The sequence below is a fragment of the Raphanus sativus genome, chromosome 2 (assembly GCF_000801105.2).
Source record: "Raphanus sativus cultivar WK10039 chromosome 2, ASM80110v3, whole genome shotgun sequence".
Taxonomy (NCBI): Eukaryota; Viridiplantae; Streptophyta; class Magnoliopsida; order Brassicales; family Brassicaceae; genus Raphanus; species Raphanus sativus.
Window position 1 is genome coordinate 14,869,353 of NC_079512.1, and position 8,134 is coordinate 14,877,486.

Below are 8,134 nucleotides of genomic sequence, written 5' to 3' on the forward strand. Positions count from 1 at the left end.
GCGGGCTCCACGACACGTGGCGGCCCCGATTAGTTAGTTTTATTTTTTAATTAAACGAAAAAAAAACAAAGAAAAAAATAAAAAAAAAACATTGGAAATCGAGCAAAAAAAAACTCACTATTGCACATGCTCTAAAATCTTAATGTAGCCAAAAGTATGGTATAATATCATAATAATATTCTACTAGATAACTTCCCATGATACATTGGATTAATATCATTTAAATATTATTTGATATTTCTTTTGTAAAAGGGATTTAAATATTATTTGTGATAAGTAAGTTTTGTATATATTTGAAATTTATAATACTTTTGATAAATTAAATTTGTTGATAAAAAAGATAAATAATTTTTATTGGTTAATAATGTAAGAATAACATTAAATTTTTACTAAATTGTATTAATATTTTTTACATATTCATCAAACATATTATATAACAAAAATGATTTTAAAGATTGGGTCAAGCAAAATATTTAGATTTCTATCCTAATATTTAATTATAATTATTTATTTAATTAAATAATAGGATAAATTTCAACTGATGACTCCTCAATTAAAACCATAAGAATATAAAAATAAGCAAAATTATTTAAAATTATAAAGAATATGACAAATAGGCAAAATCACTGATTTAAGTTTCTATCCCAATTCTAATTTCTACTTATCTAACTAAGTTTAAATAATATGATAAATTTGAATTGATAATTCCTCAATTAAAATAATAGGGAGTATGACAAATACACAAAAATATTTTTATTGATATAAAATGGTCATCGTATAATGAGGAAAAAAAACATCAAATTAACATCGCCTATCAGGATATTCTCATTTTCACAATATAATCCCAAAATTAAAAATATCAAAAATTAGGATAAGGCTCACAAATTAAATCTAAAAAGATAACTATAAAATCATGACATAAACCCCTAAAAAGCCAGAGTTATCATTAATTCAAAATAATCTTCTGATAAATGATTCTGATTATATTTGTTTGTATATAAAAAATATTTTTACCAAATACAATAAAAATAGTATCTATTGAAAAGCTGACAACCAAAAGATATTATAGCGAAAAAAAAAGAAAACTAAACCTAAAATCATTATTTTTTAAAGATTTAAAATTATTCTTTTGCAAGTTCAACTCAAAGCTTGTAGTAACTATTCTCTACTTTATGTTTAAGCTTCACTTGAAAACAAATGGTATCTGTTAAGTGAATAATATAATGAAAATGTTTGGACTGCATGCTTTATCAATAATGCATTTAATTAATTCAAAGATTTGAAGGTTTTTACTTTGGTGTTGTTGAAAAATTAAAATTTCGTTTGATTAAAAAATCTTTTGATATTATTACGACATTTGAATAAAGTTTCTGTGTTTTTATTATTATTTTTTCCTCCCTTACGAATATGATTAGTGAGTCTAGTAAATACATAATATTTGGCTTATGATAGACTTGCTGATTGTCTTCAAATAAAAACAGTCTTATTATTATTGAATTTGTATAATTTATAGTGACAACAATAAGCAAACAATAAAAAGTTACACAATGTATTACTAAACTCTTTTGATCGATACAAGAGATTTATTTATGATATTTCTCAAATAAACTCTAAGCCGGAGTAAGAGCAGTAGCATCGTGGCTGCAATGTTTCTTAACATAGTTGTTAACGAAAGGGTTACTGAACGATCCAAAAACTGTATGCTTACAATTTTCATTCAACTCCTTGATCGTGGCGCAACATTCAGAACCAACAGTTGGTTTTTTGGTTAAATTCTTCATCAAACATTTTGTTACCATCTTGTAACTGGAAAAAGAACTCCTTTAATTTCCAATTTGGGTTGGGTTTGTGGATAGCCGAGGGTGCTTTAGCGTAACCCGACCATTTGAACTCTTCATCATCTGTTGGGTCAAGGAATTGAGATGTGACACAACTTGAGAAGAAAACTATAGCAACAAAAACTGTGAGATTTTCATTTTCTTTGGATCCTTTGTTGATGTGAATTGAAAAAAAATGAATATTGATTTAGTTTTTGATGGCTTTAAAATGAAACTACTCCAGGGTTTATATAGAAGTTTACAATGAATACTTTTATAGCATATACAAAAAAAAATATAGAAAGAATCATTACTAAAATTGTTGATATTCGATTAAGTAAATAAATCTATAAAATCTGCGCATGTTGTTAAACCGAAAAGATTTTATAATATCTTAATTAATGTTAGCCAAAAGTATGGTATAATATCATAATAATATTCTACTAGCTCACTTCCCATGCTAATCTGGGATTATATTATTTAAATATTATTTGTTTTTTTTTTTGTAAAAGGGCTTTAAATAATATTTGTGGTAAGTAAGTGTTATATATATTTGAAATTTATTAAACTTTTGATAAATTAAAATTGTTGATAATTTTTGATTTACCAAAAACTAAATAATACCTGGGTTTTGTTTCTCTAAATTTTACCAAACTAATTTTACCAAGAATAATAAAATAGTATGTATTGAAATAAATTTGACAACCAGAAATATTATAGCGACGAAAAAAGAAAACTAAACCTAAAATCATTATTTTTCGAAGATTTAAAATTATTCTTTTGCAAGTTCAACTCAAAGCTTGTAGTCACTTTTCTCTACTTTATGTTTAAGCTTCACTAGAAACATATAGTATCTGTTAACTGAATAATATAATGAAAATGTTTGGACTGCATGCTTTATCAATAATGCATTTCATTAATTCAAAGATTTGAAGGTTTTTACTTTGGTGTTGTTGAAAAATTAAATTCGTTTGATTAAAATATCTTTTGATAATATTGCGACATTTTGAATAAAGTTTCTCTGTTTTTGTTATTAGTTTGTCATCCACTACGAATAGAATTAGTGAGTCTAGTAAATACATAATATTTGGCTTATAATAGATTTTCTGATTGTCTTCAAATAAAAACAGTCTTATTATTATTGAATTTGTAAAATTTATTGTGTCAACAATAAGCAAACAATAAAAAGTTACACAATGTAGTAGTAAACTCTTTTGATCGATAGAAGAGATTTATTTATGATATTTCTCAAATAAACTCTAAGCCGGCGTAGGAGCAGTAGCATCGTGGCTGCAATGTTTCTTAACATATTTGTTAACGAAAGGGTTACGGAACGATCTGAAAACTGTATGTTTACAATTTTCATTCAACTTTTTGATCGTGGCGCAACATTCAGAATCAACGGTTGTTTTTTTGGTTAACGTCTTCATCAAACATTTTGTTACCATCTTGTAACTGGAAAAGCACTCCTTTAATTTCAAATTTGGGTTGTGTTTGTGGATAGCCGAGGGCACTTTAGCGTAACCCGACCATTTGAACTCTTCGTCATCTGTCGGGGCAAGGAATTGAGATGTGACACAGCTTGAAAAGAAAACTATAGCAACAAAAACTGTGAGATTTTTCATTTTTTTTGGATCCTTTCTCGATGTGAATTGAAAAAAAAAAAGAATATTGTTTTAGTTTTGGATGGCTTTAAAATGAAACTACCCCAGGGTTTATATAATAGTTTACAATGAATACTTTTATAGCATATACAAACAAAATATAGAAAGAATCATAACTAAATTTGTTGATATTCGATTAAGTAAATAAATCTATAAAATCTGCATGTTGTTAAACCAAAAAGATTGTATAATATCTTAATTAATTTTGGCCAAAAGTATGGCCTAGGTATAATATCATAATAATATTCTACTAGCTCACTTCCCATGATACTCTGGGATTATATATTTGTTTTTTGTTTTGTAAAAAGTTTTAAATAATATTTGTGGTAAGTAAGTTGTATATATTTGAAATTTCTAATTTTTTTGATAAATTAAAATTGTTGATATTCGATTAAGTACATAAATCTATAAAATCTGCGCATGTTGTTAAACCGAATAGATTTTATAATATCTTAATTAATGTTAGCCAAAAGTATGGTATAATATCATAATAATATTCTACTAGCTCACTTCCCATGCTACTCTGTGATTATATTATTTAAATATTATTTGTTTTTTTGTTTTGTAAAAAGGATTTAAATATTATTTGTGGTACGTAAGTGTTAGATATATATTTGAAATTTATTGAACTTTTGATAAATTAAAATTGTTTGATAATTTTTGATTTACCAAAAACTAAATAATACCTGGGTTTTGTTTCTCTAAATTTTACAAACTAAATTTTACCAAGAATAATAAAATAGTATGTATTGAAATAAATTTGACAACCAAAAATATTATAGCGACGAAAAAAGAAAACTAAACCTAAAATCATTATTTTTCGAAGATTTAAAATTATTCTTTTGCAAGTTCAACCAAATCTTGTAGTCACTATTCTCTACTTTATGTTTAAGCTTCAGTAGAAAACAAATGGTATCTGTTAACTAAATTATATAATTAAAATGTTTGGACTGCATGCTTTATCAATAATGCATTTCATCAATTCAAATATTAGAAGGTTTTAACTTTGGTGTTGTTGAAAAATCAAAACTTCGTTTGATTAAAATATCTTTTGATATTATTGCGACATTTTAAATAAAGTTTGTGTTTTTTTATTAGTTTGTCATCCATTACGAATAGGATTAGTGAGTCTAGTAAATACATAACATTTGGCTTATAATAGAGTTTGATTGTCTTCAAATAAAAACAGTCTTGTTATTATTATTGAATTTGTATAATTTATTGTGTCAACAATAAGCAAACAATAAAAAGTTACACAATGTAGTAGTAAACTCTTTGATCGATACAAGAGATTTATTTATGATATTTCTCAAATAAACTCTAAGCCGGAGTAGGAGCAGTAGCAGTAGCATCATGGCTGCAATGTTTCTTAACATAGTTGTTAACGAAAGGGTTACGGAACGATCTGAAAAATGTATGTTTACAATTTTCATTCAACTCCTTGATCGTGGCGCAACATTCAGAACCAACAGTTGTTTTTTTGGTTAACGTCTTCATCAAACATTTTGTTACCATCTTGTAACTGGAAAAGCACTCCTTTAATTTCCAATTTGGGTTGTGTTTCTGGATAGCCGAGGGTGCTTTAGCGTAACCCGACCATTTGAACTCTTCGTCATCTGTTGGGTCAAGGAATTGAGATGTGACACAGCTTGAAAAGAAAACTATAGCAACAAAAACTGTGAGATTTTTCATTTTCTTTGGATCCTTTGTCGATGTGAATTGAAAAAAAAAGAATATTGTTTTAGTTTTGGATGGCTTTAAAATGAAACTACCCCAGGGTTTATATAGAAGTTTACGATGAATACTTTTATAGCATGTACAAACAAAATATAGAAAGAATCATAACTAAAATTGTTGATATTCGATTAAGTACATAAATCTATAAAATCTGCATGTTGTTAAACCAAAAAGATTGTATAATATCTTAATTAATGTTGGCCAAAAGTATGGTATAATATCATAATATTATTCTACTAGCTCACTTCCCATGATACTCTGGGATTATATTATTTGTTTTTTTTTTATTTTGTAAAAACGTTTTAAATATTATTTGTGGTAAGTAAGCGTTGTATATATTTGCAATTTATAAGACTTTTGATAAATTAAAATTGTTGATAAAAAAGGATAGATAATTTTTGATTTACAAAAAAATAAATAATATCTGGGTTTTGTTTCTCTAATTTTACAAAAAACTAAATTTTACCAAAAATAATAAAAACAGTATGTATTGAAATAAAGCTGACAACCAAAAATATAATAGCGACAATAAAAGGAAAACTAAACCTAAAATCATTATTTTTCGAATATTTAAAATTATTGTTTTGCAAGTTCAACTCAAAGCTTGTAGTCACTATTCTCTTTTTTTTTTTTTAACTCTCTACTTTATGTTTAAGCTTCACTAGAAAATAAATGGTATCTGTTAACTGAATAATATAATGAAAATGTTTGGACTGCATGCTTTATCAATAATGCATTTCATTAATTCAAGATTTGAAGGTTTTTACTTTGGTGTTGTTGAAAAATTAAAATTTCGTTTGATTAAAATGTCTTTTGATATTATTGCGACATTTTGAATAAAGTTTCTGTGTTTTTGTTATTAGTTTGTCATCGACTACGAATAGAATTAGTGAGTCTAGTAAATACATAATATTTGGCTTATAATTGACTTGCTGATTGTCTTCAAATAAAAACAGTCTTATTATTATTGAATTTGTAAAATTTATTGTGTCAACAATAAGCAAACAAAAAAAAGCTACACAATGTAGTAGTAAACTCTTTTGATCGATACAAAAGATTTATTTATGAAATTTCTCAAATAAACTCTAAGCCGGAAGTAGGAGCAGTAGCATCGTGGCTGCAATGTTTCTTAACATAGTTGTTAACGAAAGGGTTACGGAACAATCTGAAAACTGTATGTTTACAATTTTCATTCAACTTTTTGATCGTGGCGCAACATTCAGAACCAACGGTTGTTTTTTTGGTTAACGTCTTCATCAAACATTTTGTTACCATCTTGTAACTGGAAAAGCACTCCTTTAATTTCAAATTTGGGTTGTGTTTGTGGATAGCCGAGGGCACTTTAGCGTAACCCGACCATTTGAACTCTTCGTCATCTGTCGGGGCAAGGAATTGAGATGTGACACAGCTTGAAAAGAAAACTATAGCAACAAAAACTGTGAGATTTTTCATTTTTTTGGATCCTTTCTCGATGTGAATTGAAAAAAAAAAGAATATTGTTTTAGTTTTGGATGGCTTTAAAATGAAACTACCCCAGGGTTTATATAATAGTTTACAATGAATACTTTTATAGCATATACAAACAAAATATAGAAAGAATCATAACTAAATTTGTTGATATTCGATTAAGTAAATAAATCTATAAATCTGCATGTTGTTAAACCAAAAAGATTGTATAATATCTTAATTAATTTTGGCCAAAAGTATGGCCTAGGTATAATATCATAATAATATTCTACTAGCTCACTTCCCATGATACTCTGGATTATATTATTTGTTTTTTATTTTGTAAAAAGTTTTAAATATTATTTGTGGTAAGTAAGTTGTATATATTTGAAATTTCTAATTTTTTTGATAAATTAAAATTGTTGATATTCGATTAAGTACATAAATCTATAAAATCTGCGCATGTTGTTAAACCGAATAGATTTTATAATATCTTAATTAATGTTAGCCAAAAGTATGGTATAATATCATAATAATATTCTACTAGCTCACTTCCTATGCTACTCTGTGATTATATTATTTAAATATTATTTGTTTTTTTTTTGTTTTGTAAAAAGGCTTTAAATATTATTTGTGGTAAGTAAGTGTTATATATATTTGAAATTTATTGAACTTTTGATAAATTAAAATTGTTTGATAATTTTGATTTACCAAAAACTAAATAATACCTGGGTTTTGTTTCTTTAAATTTTACAAACTAAATTTTACCAAGAATAATAAAATAGTATGTATTGAAATAAATTTGACAACCAAAAATATTATAGCGACGAAAAAAGAAAACTAAACCTAAAATCATTATTTTTCGAAGATTTGAAATTATTCTTTTGCAAGTTCAACCAAATCTTGTAGTCACTATTCTTTACTTTATGTTTAAGCTTCAGTAGAAACAAATGGTATCTGTTAACTAAATATATAATTAAAATGTTTGGACTGCATGCTTTATCAATAATGCATTTCATCAATTCAAATATTAGAAGGTTTTAACTTTGGTGTTGTTGAAAAATCAAAACTTCGTTTGATTAAAATATCTTTTGATATTATTGCGATATTTTATATAAAGTTTTGTGTTTTTTTTATTAGTTTGTCATCCATTACGAATAGGATTAGTGAGTCTAGTAAATACATAACATTTGGCTTATAATAGAGTTTGATTGTCTTCAAATAAAAACAGTCTTGTTATTATTATTAATTTGTATAATTTATTGTGTCAACAATAAGCAAACAATAAAAAGTTACACAATGTAGTAGTAAACTCTTTTGATCGATACAAGAGATTTATTTATGATATTTCTCAAATAAACTCTAAGCCGGAGTAGGAGCAGTAGCAGTAGCATCATGGCTGCAATGTTTCTTAACATAGTTGTTAACGAAAGGGTTACGGAACGATCTGAAAAATGTATGTTTACAATT